This window comes from Tenrec ecaudatus, chromosome 5 (assembly GCF_050624435.1).
Source record: "Tenrec ecaudatus isolate mTenEca1 chromosome 5, mTenEca1.hap1, whole genome shotgun sequence".
Lineage (NCBI taxonomy): Eukaryota > Metazoa > Chordata > Mammalia > Afrosoricida > Tenrecidae > Tenrec > Tenrec ecaudatus.
This window is the reverse complement of record NC_134534.1, coordinates 5,905,906-5,920,097: the sequence shown is the minus strand read 5'-3', so window position 1 is coordinate 5,920,097 and position 14,192 is coordinate 5,905,906. Positions and strand designations below refer to the sequence as shown.

At 48.6% G+C, this 14,192-nt stretch overlaps 1 pseudogene; it reads right to left on the bottom strand.

Moving 5' to 3' along the window:
* Positions 1-12,962: 12,962 nt before the first annotated feature.
* On the bottom strand, positions 12,963-13,114 carry LOC142449708 (small nucleolar RNA SNORA48; annotated as a pseudogene).
* Between the last annotated feature and the right edge of the window lie 1,078 nt (positions 13,115-14,192).

The following is a 14,192-nucleotide window of genomic DNA, read 5'->3' as shown; positions in this document are numbered from 1 at the left end:
AAAGAATTGTAATGGAGGTCAGCTTCACAACCTCTCCAGGGAGACACAGCTTGTACATGGAGCCTTTGACTCGAAATTAGGACCCTTTCCACTCTTCCCTTTGGCCTCAGGCAACCCAAAAGCGCAAACATAGTTTGAGTCAGTCAGCATGGTTCAAACATGCCCGAGACAGACACTGGAGGCAGGCGGGATGGGCCGGCGGGGGAGAAAGCCCTCGGGAACATGTGGCGCGCTGGGCTGGAAAGGGCCTTTGGATCCCCCACCCTTCTCCTCCTCAGATCGGCTTTGAGGGAAGCGCTGAATTCGTTTCCATCACGGATGTTCAGCTAAATGAGCATGGCTTCGGCGTCACGCCCTCGGCAGTGTGGTAAGGGGGTTACAAGTGCAGAGGAAGCAACCAGGAGACCATTGGCAAGGAGTTGCCACAATCTAGGCGTGAGGACATCGCGGTTCCAGGTGTGTCTCTGCCGTCCTCCAAACAGTGGGGACGGTCCCATCTGAAAGCAGAATGCTTGGGAATTTCAAACTCAAGTGATACCTCTTGGTGATATTGGTGACTTCCACCGCATCCTCCTGGTGTCCCTGGACTTGCGAATGTCCCTACAACCATCATTTCTTCCATCGCAAGCTTCTCCTCAGCAGCTCTGAACCCCTCCCTCCAGGCTGCGATGAGGTTCCTCTTCCTCACTACTTCCCAGCGGAGCCAAGAGGGTGCTCTTTGATTTGCACACACAAAGCTCTGTCAGCCGAACACCAGGCAGGATGCTCCTCTTCCTGCGCAGGTTGGTGGCTTCTCTAGACCTTTCTGTCGCACAGTTTTGGTCTACCAGGCCCCAAGATAAGGAGTAATAGCAATGGCAACTCAAACTAAGGGACTCTGGTGCCGGGCAGACCTTGCTTCCTGGATGGAGCACAGAGGAACTCTCCCTGCTCTCTGGTGAGTGAGTTTGCTCACCACTGAGAGGAACTCAAACACTGACTGATGTCCCAATGTGGGAATGTTTGCACGATGCACAGGGCTGACTGCCAGAAGAAGCCCAGTTCTCCTCACTGGGTCACCATGGCCACGTCCCACGCTCCCTCTGGCTTCCCCAGGGTTGGCTTCCCCAGCTGCCTCCTTGAGAGAGACAGAGGAAGCAGTCTGCTGCTGCTCAGTCACAGCTTTGGTGTCTCAGAAGGAGTTTTGCTCTGCCCCAGGGGTCGCTGTGAGTCAGGGTTGACCCGTAGCTGCGGGTTGGGTTTTCTGAGATTTCTCAATGTGGGGGGCTGGACCAAAGATGATGTAAACACCACCACCTCCCCAATCCCAGTTTGTCTGCTTCCCTAATCTAGATTTAAAATAAAAATAAAAAACAAAAACCCCACAACCCAGTTTTTACAAAGGGGCTTTATTTTATCTCTGCCCAGGCCCATTTTCTTCCTTCTCTTCTTGGCAGGCGGACTGGTGCTCAGGCTGACCAAGTGCCAAGGGTGCTCCCCAGGACTGGGACTTGGCAGGGACAGCTGCCACACTGAGTCAGTGGATCCCCAGGCAGGAGGGAGTAGGATGAGAAGCCATGTAGAACTGTCAGAACTGCAGGATGCCCAGCCACAAAAGGTTGGCTGACGCCCCCACACTGGCCCCCTGGCTCAAAGAAGGCATTCTCTAGGGCTTCTAATAGGTTCCAGAGAAGCACAAAGAGAAGCGGGCGGTGCTGGGAAGCAGGCTTCAAATTGCAGCGGCGTCATGAACGGGTATTTATTGAGAGCCATGGATGCCAGGTGCTGAGTGGTGCTCCTGGCAGGAAGGGTGGAAGATGGTGTGGTGAGCACAATCAGAATCAGACCCGGTCTTACTCTTTAGGAGACCCCGCGGTAGAGTCGATTAAGCAATAAACACAAGGGGAGTGCCGGCCGGGGTCCATGCTAGGGCTAGGATAAGTGAGAGCGCATGTTGAAGTCCGAGTCCCTTGTTGGCATCCTGAAATGACAGTGTTCGTGCTACAGTTAAAAACCGCATCTCGCTCATGCAGCTGATGCGACCATTTTCCGCTCTCCAGATCTACGTGAGAGTAGGTTCGCTGCATTTGTCACTCACGAAATTTTCATAGAAAGAAGAGTGTTGGTGGTGGGGGGTGGGTAGGGAGAAGAATTGAATAACCACTGATTGAAGGTGGTGTAATTCAACTCATTGATGGGAGTAGGGAAATGACTGCAAACTGAACACTTCCAACTCAACGTCTTGTCTCCCCTCTTTCAGAGTTCCCGGTCCCCAGGAAGGATGCATTCATATCCATCTATGAGGGAAGCTCACTTGGAGGGTGATTCAGGGAGAGGAGTTCTATTCCGTCATGATGGGTGGGGCAATGTGGCAATGACAAGCAGCTCCACAGCCTCGTGGCTCACAACTAGATAGAAACCGCCGACCAAAGGCAGCCATGTCTATCCCCCAAGGTCTTCCCCTCTGGACATGGGCAGATGGAGTTTCTGTGTTCTTAAACATTACCAGTCTTGGGAAAGGGAATTGGCATACCATTCATTGGCATTAGAGCTTCTACTGCAGTATTTGACCTCTCAGTTTTATTTCTTTTTATGTGCATATTATTTTTAAAATCGCACGACATGCCTAAGGTCAATGGGATGGGAATTATCATCCGTCCTCAGGGCCAGATACATTTCTAAATATTCATAGCATTTGCTGAACTTGGGGGGCAGACATTGCAGTAAGTAGGTCAGGGTGACCCATAAAGTCTTCATTAGCTACCACGAACTGTCAGGAGAATGAGAAACTCTGTCTTAAAAGTAGTACCAGCAGAACGCTCCTCCAAAGTAAGGTTGGTAAGCCTTCCTGCAGTCTACTTTGGGCATGTTATCAGCCAGGGCATGTCCTTGAGGACATCATTTCAACATAGCAAGGACTGTGAAGATGGCAAAGGACTGGGCGGCATGCTGTTCTGTTGTGTGCAGGCTTACTCTAAGTTGCAATTGACCCAAAGACATCTAACAACAACACCAATAAGGGTTTGGAATCAGATTACCAGGCCCTTTTTCTGATCTCTCTTAAGTCTGGGCACTCTGCTGAAACCTCTTTGCCATGGTGACCTGCTGGTTTTCATGCCATCGTTTTTAGGACCACAGCAACACACAGGTCTCGAGAGTAGGACAAAGATGTGTGCGGGTGGTGGGCGTGACGTGCTGTGGAGTCAATTCTGACTCAGTACAACTCTATGTACAACAGCCCAAAACACTGCTAGGGCCCATGCCATCCTCACAATTGTTATGTTTGGCACCAGGGCTGCAGGCATTGTCGCAGTCCATCTCCTTGATGGTTTCCCATCTCATTGCCCTTCTGTTTGTTGCAACATGATGCCCTTTGCTGTGGACTGACCTTTCTTGATAACAGGTCCAAAGTATGTGAGATGAAGCATGATCATCCTCACTTCTAAAAAACAGCCTTGTTATAGTTCTACCAAGATGGGTGCTAGAACAGAATAAACAGTTCCATAAGCTTTCCTGAACTATCACTCCAATTTCAAGTATTCATAAATCCACCCCTTATCTTTAATGAGCACCAAACTATGGCCAGGCACGATGATACATGATTTGATGTGGTTATAAATAAGATCTTTATGGGATCCCTTCACCCATGACCTCTCAGGAAAGACAGGTTGACACATGTGATGAGCCCCCAGTGGAGAAGTACAAGTACCCAGAGTGTTTATCCTGTCTTGTAGATTAGGAAGAACTTTTGGTAGGGAGTCTTGTTTGAACTGGTGAGTTACAATTACTTAGCCAGACAACCTTCCCAGGAAGCTTCCCTTGAGTTACCTGCTCCTTAAGAAATTGTCTTTGAGGACCACAGTGGTGACTGTCTGATGTCTCTGAACTTTCCCCCTGGCTCTCCTCGGCTACTCACTACAGGGCATAGGGTGGCTGTTGATAGACAGTCTCAGAGTGGGTGGGGAGTGGTTTCCATTCTGGTGGTCAGCCCATCTGTCAAGGGAGTAATGGCCAAGCTAGAGTAGGAATTGTGGTTACTTCTAGGTCATCACAGATTCCCCTGGGGGTCCCTCCTTTCCAAACCTGCCTGGTGGGTTTCTGCTTGAGATCTCAGGTTGGATCTCACATCTTCCACGAAACTTCTCATCCTCAGGATCTTGGTGGGAGCTCTTCCTCTGGTCTCCCATATCACCCTGAGCTTACTGCCCTGGCTGTGTGTCTCAGCCATGCTGTTCACTAAAATTAGCAAGATTCTGAAGACATGGGTCTTGGCTTGACTTTGGGCACAGGTAATATTTGAAAGCTGTCCAGGTAGACACGACCATCCTACCACGTTTGGACCACTGCAGCTCTCACCACCCTGTGCAGTCAGTTCCTGCTTGTATATCTCTTTTCTCCTTTGGACCATAAGTTCCTTGTTAGTCAGGGTCACCTATCTTACTCTTCCTGCACTTACAGAGGTTGGCCATCATGGCTGCCGGACAGATATCTGTTGAAATAACGGGGACTGATTAAGAAGGACTTATACTGGGGCTTCAAAAAGTTCGTGGACAATTTTCACTTTTGATTTTTTTAATTCCATTTTTCCAAGAACTTTTTGAAGCCCCTTTGTAATTCCCCAATGCCCACAACAATGTTGCCATCCTGTCTCTCCATGTTGAAGTCTTTGGAATTGGCTCATGACCCCCCTTCTGTTCTCCGGCATATGACCCAATCTCTGGGTGTCATCTGCTGTCCATTTAGCTCGAACTCCCTAAGATTGCACAATCAGGACAGCCTTCAGAAAAGATATCCTGTCATCCCTACCTGAATCCCTCTCTCCCCTAGATTTCCATCTTGTTGAGGAGCTGATCAACCCATTCCTGGGAAGCTGGGAGTCCTTGGCAAAGCTGTGGCAGTAGGCATAGATGTAATTGAGAATGGGGAGTGTACTGGGAAAATTAGGTTACATCCTGGCTTGCCCTACTAAAGGGACTATGAGACATGGAATGGCAAGATAATTTAACAAAATGACAAAGAAACGAAGAGTAGCTAAGAGACTCTTCACTACCATATGCTTGCTTTCGTGTTCATGATCTAGTTGAGTCTCCACTCATTCCCAAAGATGTCAAAATAAGGATGGTGAGCCTGGTAAGGGTCCTGGCACTGCACATGCCCATACAAAGACACACCACTTAACCAGTTTCTCAGCATGCTGTTTTCAGTGGTTAGTGGATTCAAACCTCTGGCTTTTGAATTTGCAGCAGAGTGCTTAACCAGTGCACCCTCGGAGTCATAGCGATAGGCAGGACTGAATACTTTCTTTAAACCTGAGCAGGTGCCGAATAAATGCTAGCTGTTTTTCCTTCACTAGGCACATGTAGGGGACATATTTGTAAACTGATGTCCCTTCCTCATGCAATATTCTTAGCTTCCTCGTGTTCACACGGCAGAGGCAGCTGGAGCTTTCTGAATAGCTGAGAATTTGGCCACGGAGGCCACAGCAGGGCAGAAGGGATAAGGGAGCCATGAATGAACAAAGACATGAATGAACTGCTCAGTCGGGTGGGTGTTGGGGCGGTGGAGCATCTGGGCTCCCTTGTTAATGTTGCCTAGTGGCTGCAGTAACTAGCAGGGCTTAGTAGGTCAACCGGAACACCCAGACCCCTGAATGACAACAAGGGGCATTTTCAAAGTTCCTGGACAAGGATGAAGGAAATTTATGTCAAACACTTAGACACAAAAATGGCCAGTGTTCTCATGGGGCTTAGCCATCACCCACTCTAAACACTCATGTTCTTAAGGAAAACATCAGATCGGAAAGGCCACGTGGCTCATTCAAGGTCAACCTGCAAGAGCACTCTCCCATTTGTCTCCCACTTAGTGTTGTTGTTAGTTCTCACTGAGTGGGCTCCCACTGGCAGGGACTGGAGAGTGACCTGAGGAGTCAAGGCCCAGGCCTGTGCCATCTTCAGCATCACTGGCATGCTAAATTCCTTGTTGTTTCTATTATTGCAACCCATCTCGCGGACAATGGCCCTCTGCTTTACTGAGCCAATGTTATATTCAGGGTCTGAGCTAAGTGCTGCCTGAACAAAATATGTGGAAAACAGATCTTCAGCTCAGAGTCCGACAGAAACAAACATGTACATGGGAGTACTTAGGGATTTCAAACCTGTCCCCACATGCGCTGCATGGATGGCAAGTTGCTGGTGACATACTTGGGCTTCTTGATAAATGTAATATTGGGTATTTGTGCATTGCATGATTTGGGATTATTTCCTCTATATGCTGGTTGAACCATCCTAGACAATGGATTATATGAAGCAGAATGTGACACCAGGAGTGGATGAAAACACATTAACCACCTTCCATGTGCAGATGACACAGCCTTGCTGTGGAAAGGGCAGAAGACTGAAAGCACTGATGAAGATCAATGACTTCAAGAAGGCTAACACCTCAGGTAAAGAAAACAAAACAGCCGCACAACGGGGCCTGTAAGTAACACCTTGATAATCAAATACTGTAGTTGTCAAGTATTTCATTTGACTTGGATCCACAGTCAATGTCTATGGAATGATCCACAATCAATGTCATCCGTCAAGACAGTGAAGGATGTATTGCACTAGCCAAATCCACTTCAAAAGGGCTCTTTAAACCACTAATGAGTAAAAATGTTACTCTGGGGAATGAGGTGCACCTGACCTGAGCCATGACATTTCCTATCTCCTCATAGAGATCCCTGGTGGCACTACCTGGTGAGTTTTGGATGCATAACCATAAGGTGGGGAGGTTCAAACCAACCAGCTGATCCTCAGGGTAAAGTCACAGCTGTCTGCACACAAAGATGTACAAAGCCTGGGAAGCCCAATAGAAGAAGGTCACTACTAGTTGGAATGAATTCCATGGCCGAAGCTTTGTGTTGTTGTTGTTGCTGTTGCTGTTGCTATGCATGTAAAAGCTGGACGATGACTAAGAGAGACTAAAGAAGGTGGTGTGGTTTGAGGCCATGGTCTTTACAAAGAACGTTACTACACCAGGGACTTCTGGAAGAGTCAGCAAATGTCTTGGAAGGATAGGTAGGGTATTTCTTGCACATGAGGATGATGATGCTTTGTCTCGTGTACTTGTTATCAGAAGAGACTTGTCCCTAGAGGACATCATGCTCGCTAGAAGGTGGGCAAAAGGGAGGAAGACTGTCAGTGAGCTGGATTGACACAGTGGCTGAAATAACGGGCTCAAGCACAGCAATGACTGTGAGGATGCACAGAATCAGGCAGGCGGTGTTTTGCTCTGTTGTATATGAAGTCACTGAGAGCCAAACCCAAGCAAAGGCACCAGACAACAACAATGTCACCAACAACCTGATTGAGAAGAAAACGATTGTTTCTTAGCTTCCAGGTCTACTCTCCACACTGCTGTCTGCTCCAGGAGCTAAGGTGAGTCCCGGGTGGGTTGTGCTTCTCTACAGAACTCAGCCGAAGACAAGGCGGGTGGGTGGGGGTGGGAATGGGTGGATGGAACCTCTAATTTAGTGCACAGTTGAATAAATATATAATGAAAAGAGAGATAGCAGGGAGGAATTTAGTCCCGATAAAACAAAAATATGTATCTTTGATGATAGGATTGTGTCCACAGTTTCCACTCACGTCCATTGAGTTGATGAGTAGAACCAGCCCTTTGGGTTTCTTAGATGGTACAGTACATCTTTCTAGGGGCAGACAGCCTCATCTTTCTCTCTGGAAGTCTCACATGGGTTTGATCTACCAATCTTGCAGATAGCAGCAGAACTCATAACCCACTGTGCCTTGTCCCTTCAGGGCTGACTGTAATCTGCTAGCACCACCCAGGCACTCCTGGACTCTGAGACACACCCTCTTGCTCCATCGCCTGTTAGCAGGGGCATTTCTCACCTGACTCTGAGGGTGGCACCAGCCAGGATCTGAGGGAGGAATGGTGTGAGCTCATTTCCTGAAAATTCTCACTCTGCGCCCGCTGGCAGAGTGAGAGCAGGCCTGAAGCAGAGTTGGGCCATGGCCCGCCCTGGCCTGGCCCCTTGGACTGACCGCCCTTGAGGCGATTCACACTCTCTGTGACCATCTAGGACAGAGTAGAACTGCTCTTCACAGCTTCCTTAGAAGAACAGACAGCCTCAGCTTTTGCCTTCAGAGAAGTTGTTGGCTTTGAACCACTGACCTTTTGATTAGTAGCCCAATGCTTAACCCATTGTGCCACCCAGTAAATGCTTGTGAATCAATTAGGGTCTCTCCTCCCTTCTTTTTCTGTGGGTGTCTGACAGAGAGGGGAGAGACTGAATTGAGTGCAAATCTCTCTTTAGCCAAGCAGCCTTCCTTCCTTTTGTTCAATGAGCCATCTCCTGCCAGGCCCTGAGTTTCCTACCTTCCATCCGGGCCTGTGAATTCAGCTGAATGGAAATCCTTGTGGGAAATGTGGGAGAAGCTTCAGGAGAGTCATGACTGAGAAGGCCCCTTCAGCTACTCCAGAAGAAGAAACCCCCCAGAGGGATCAGGGTCCAGTGGTGCAAGAAGAGCTCGCTCTCTCTCATCAGTGCTCACCTGAGAGCCATCGTGCCCTGTCACTGGCTGATACAGAGGGGTCACTAGATGGTGGTGCGTCTGGAGCAGGGAAGGACCAGAAAGGGAGGGGGTGCAGCTTTGAGTTTGCTGTTGTCCAGGGATAGGACCAAGTGGTGACTGTGGCTCGGTCCCAGCCTGACCCAGCTCAGGAGATGGCTTCACGGAACCTTGCTTGCTGCAAAGCTTGGTGGGTGAGAGTGGATAGAGCTTCTCCCATCATGTTAGGAACACCAAATTTGGTTTCCACTCAGGTCTCTTCCCAACTCTCTGGGTGACCCAAGCCAACATCGCTACCTCTCTGCGCCACAGTTTGCAGCCTACCAGTCCACGGCCCTGGAGTCAGCTCATAGCAGCCCTGTAGGATAGAGTAGCCTGGTACAGAAGCGGGTCACCTCATCTTCCTTCTGTGAAGTGCCTGGCAGTTTCAAACTATTGGCCCTTCTGTCAGCAGGCGGTTTCTTTAACCACTGTGCCACCAGGACTTCTCATAAAACTTTCCCATTCCCATTTGTGATTTGTGAACTGCTTCTTCTTGCCCCGGGCACCTGAACGCTCAAACTTGGCATTCGGCAGAGACTTCGGCGATAGCAGGGGCTGGGAGAATGATAAATACTTGGAAGGAAATGGGACGGAGGGAGGCGGGTATCGTCATAAATTCTGGGTGGCGAGAGAGCTTACACACACTAGATCAAGACGCATGGGGCTGCGATCCTGGGAAAGAGTCTGGGCTTCCTTAATTGGAGCAGGCTTTTTGAGCTGGTTCCCCCTCTCGCTACAAAACCCATCCTTCACCTCTACCACGGCACTCACCTTAATGATTTGTGCCCAGGGGACGCAAGATGGACGAGCCATCGTCTGTGCCCTTCAGGGGGGTATTCCAGTAGAGAAGGTAGGGCCCTGAGCACAGGCTTTAAAATAGTGCCCCAATTGCTAAGCAGGGCCGGGCCTGGGCTAGTGGGGCAGCACAGGACACCATCATGGAGGGTTATTCAGGCATCGCTGGAGAAAAGGCCGGACTGGCCTTCTGTCTCAAACTTGTAAGAATTCATACCAGAAGCCCCTTGTGGCCTTTTTGCCTTCCCTGCCTCCCTCTGAGTTATTCCTTGTTCCCTATGAAGCTCTGCTTGTTTTCCCATTGGAATGGAAACCCACATGGACTCCTCAAGGTTCGTGGATCACCCCAGGCGTGATTGGTACCCGAACTTCATATTTGTGCCCATGGGACAGTCCACACTAGGTCCTGGCATTCTGGGTATGAGAGCTGCCCCAGATCAAGGCAACCACAGAGACCAGATTTCAGCTGCTTCTTCATTGTGCCCTGTGTGAGCCAGAGCCACTTGCCTCTCTAGGGGCTCCATGGGTCCCTAGCATTTCCTGTACACTGACCATGGGCCTGCCTGGGTTCTAGGCTATGAGTCATCAAACTTCTTATGTAAAGGACCAGGGAGCGAATTTTTCAGGCTTTGCAGGCCGAAGGACAAAATGCAAGACATCACTTGGAGATCACCGTGAGATGAGTTGGGGACAATAACAGCAACCACATCTAGCAAGATGGAGACCTGTTATACATGAAAAGTATATTAATCATTGGACCTCTTGTTATTGTTCCTTTGTTTTTACATATCTACTCATGAGGGGAAAAGGGGGGTGTTTCTTTTTAGGAGGAAATGCTGAGGACAATGGAAGAAAATCCAATCACAGAGCAAAAGAAATGGGGAAGAAGCGGAGCTCCCCACCCACTGGGGGCCCATTCTGATGCCCAGTCACCCTGCAGGACAGAGGATAACTGCTCTCTAGGGCTCTAAGACAGTGCCTTTTTATGCCTCATCTTTCTCCCTTAGAGCGGCCAGTGGGTTTGAACCTCTGATCCTGAAGTGAACCCAAAACTTATTTAACTAGGGTTCCTTCAGCAACTTAACAAAAGAAACAAACACACTGTCATAAATCCATTCTGAGAGTTATCCTATCTCAGGTTTCTGAGACTATAAGCCTTGACAGGAGTAGAAAGCCCCATCTTTCTCCGGGGGAGTGGCTGGTGGCTTTGAACTGCTGACCTTGCAGATAGTAGCCCAACTCATGACTGCTATGCTTAAAAAGACATTGAGAAAATTGACTTATAGAGCAGTTCTTGGCTAAGCCATGTTCCTTGTTGACATGATGGTGAAACACTTGGCTGGTAACCTAAAGACTGATGGTCATGCCCACCCAGGTGGTCCTTGGGAGAAAGACCTGGTAGTCTGTTTCCATAGGATTCCAGCCACTAAAACCCCTCAGAGCGGTTCTGCCCCATCACATAAGGAGGCGATGAGCTGAATCTAACTCGACCGAACTGCCCCCAACAGCCCTAGCGAAGTAAGAAACCAAAGTTTGGTGGAGACAAAGAAAGAGGCAGTGTGAATTCCCAGGGGTGAATCGTCTCAGTTTGTGATCCACCGAGTGTGTGTGTGCAGAAACATGAAAAGAGTGTGCGGGTACAGAGACCTAAAGAAGCCACCTGATGTTTGAGGGCACCCACGGGAAAAGGGTGTATTATGACAGGCATTTCTCTTTATTGATCATCTGATGATGAACTTCAGCGCTGTCTCCAAGCAGCAATTGACTGTGACAATAATGCAAACCAACAGCACGTTGTCGACTGCCCACTCGACACAGTTCTTTGTCCTTAGGGCTGCAGATACTAAGGATCCAGATAAAGCACAGATTCTGCTCTCGGAGAGCTCATCGCTTAGCGGGAGGACACGGACAAGTGTCATAGGAGAACAGAAAGGTGAAAACAGAAGGTGAGAGCCAGCAGCAAGCTGCCATCCACTGTGCACACCCGAGAGGGAATGCCTCATTCTGCCGGGGCAGGTAGGAAAGACTTCCAGTAAGAGATGGGGTTTGCCTCTTGTTAGGATGTTTGCATCCTGAAGGAGGGGTAGGTTCATATTCTGGGCAGAAGGAACAGCATGAATAGACGCCCAAAGGCAGGAAATGGTAGGATGAATTCATATATGCCAGTCGGTTCTTCTGAGTCCTCAAGGATAGGCGAAGCTTTCATTGCTACCTGCTTCTCCCAATGGCACCACCTGGTGATGGTTAAGTGGTGCTGAGTTGGTCCTGACTCATGGCAAAAAGGAAACCCCGCCCAGTGCTTCACCATCCTCATCATTACCCTGATGTTAGAGTCACTGTGGAAGCCACTGGACCAGTCCATCTTGTCGAGGGTCTTCCTCGTTGTCTCTACCCTTCTACTTTACCAAGCATGATGTCTTCCTCCAGGGATTGGTCTCTCCTGATAATATGTCCAGTGCACATGAGATAATAAATATTGAAAGTACCATGGGCTGCCACGATTATTCTTTCAACCATTCTGTGGATTAGATGGATTAGGTGCTACTTGTTTTAGCAAATGCAGTAAATGCTCAAACATATGAGTCATCTACTACTCTGTAGTGGAACACGTTCTGAATGCAGACTTGTCAGCACTCAAAGCTTCCATTGCCCAGTTTATCAGACATGTCATTCAGGTGCCAAATGACCCTTCCTTGAAAGATGCTGAGCAAGTGTTGGGTGGTAGGGGGGGGAGGGAGGGGAGGGTTGTTACTTAATTAAGAAACACCTGGTCTGAGCCCAGCAGGTTCTAGTTTTGTTTTTAAGGTTTGACTTTGGATCCCACTCTACTTTGCTTATCAACCAATGCCCATGGAAACAACAGTCAAGAAATCAAATGATAGATCGCTCTGGAAAAGCCTGCTACTAGAGACCTCTTTAGTCTACAAAGCGAAGACGCCACCATGACGACTAATGTGGCCGATGCAATGCATGCTCCCTTCTGCTACCTCCTGCCTGTGAACGTTGGATATCGAGAGAGACAACAGAGGAAGATTCGGTGCATCTGGACCATGGTGTTGCTAAAGACTGTTGGATCTTCCACGGACTGCCAGAAGCATGAGCCAATCGGTGTTGGGGTTAAAGCAACGGGCCTGTTTCCTAGATGTGAGGATAGTATGACTGCATTTCACTTACTTGAGACCCCTCTTCAGGAAAGATCAATGAGTGGGGAAAGACATCCTCCTTGGTAGAGGGTCAGCGAGAATGAGGAAACCTCTCAGTGTGATAGGTTGGCACAGAAGCCTCTGAACTGGGGTGAGATTTATCAACAGTCGAGAAGATGGGACAGGACTTAGAAATGTTTTATTTTCTCCCGAAGGTCACCATGAGCAGAAGCCATCTTGTACTTACACAAACAGCAACCTATTCTGCTGGTTTTCTGCTCCCTCTTGGCTCGCATCTGATGCCGCTTCTCAGTCTAAGTCAAGTGAGCGCTTCCCAAGGCTTGAGCTGATGCTCTGGGGTAGTGATTCTCAACTTGTGGGTTGCCACCACCCCTTTGGGGGGTTGAACAACCTTATCTTTTTCTTTTTTTAATGTGCCCTAGGCATGAAACAGCTCTGGCCACAATCTAGGCATCAAGCTAGGATGAACAAAGGGCTGCCAGTCTGCTCTGCCCCTGACTGATATAAGAGCACCACCACCAATCAGCCAATCAGGTATCTCTTTGCCCATAGCCAGGGGGTTGAACAACCCTTTCATAGGGGTTTCCTGATTCATAAGAGTAGCAAAAATACAGTTTAAGGTTGGTGGTCACTACAACATGAAGAACTATATTAAAGGGTGGTGGCATGAGGAAAGTTGAGAAGCACCGTTTTAGGGATTTAAAACTTGTCTTTGACAATGAAGCAGTTGGAGTTTGAGCTTTATGTTCTTCTATCTGCGTCTCCTGTGCTTCCAAAGGCCATGTCTGTACTGATTTGTGAGCCATGCATCTGCACACTTGCTGGAGAAGACGTGTACTTTCTGTTTCGCCAGGATGCATTCTGCAGCTGTCCATGTTAAAATCATGCCACCCGGCCTCCTCCTGAGAACTGATGGAGTGGGAAGGGTTTCTGGCACCTCTGGATTTTGAGGCTAAGAGAATAATTATGGCATTCCCCTTCAAGTCCATTCTGGGTCATTTTCTCCATGGCTCATCTGGCTAAACATCTCGTATGCCTCATTCGGGTCTTTCAAAGAACCCTCAGGAATATTTCTGAGATAGGAATCAATGAGACCCTGCACGCAGGAATCGTTTGCTAGATAGTGGAGTAGTCTCAGTGTGTGATCATGCTTGAAGCGAGGAGTCCACTGTGTTCTTCATTTCTCTGATGGCTTAATTTGCTTTTTTTCAGAGCTCACTCAGAAATTTTGGAAGGAAGCTGGTCAGGGAAATGAGGGCCGGAGAATCCCTTATTCACCAAGATCAGATTTGCCCCAGCAAAGGGGCCCTGGCCACATAGTCATTCAATGCTCTTTTGAGTCTTTACCTTTCCAGGAGGTGGATAAAGGAATGCAGACAGAAAGGGTTTTCTGGTCCCATTATCTGTCGACCAGACAGGTGACTCTGTATGTTCTACTTGCACATGAGTTTCTGCTTCACCTGAGAATGGTTCCTGCTCCAAAGTCAGTTGAAAACTATTGGGTTTGTCCAAAATATCCAGAATGGCTTGGAAGCATCCCAGATATTGCCTTATTCTGCATCGCATGTTAAAACATGCACCAGAGTGTCTGTCTCTGCCAGGTTTTCTGACATTTGAGTGTCAGGGGTTCAAAGGAAGG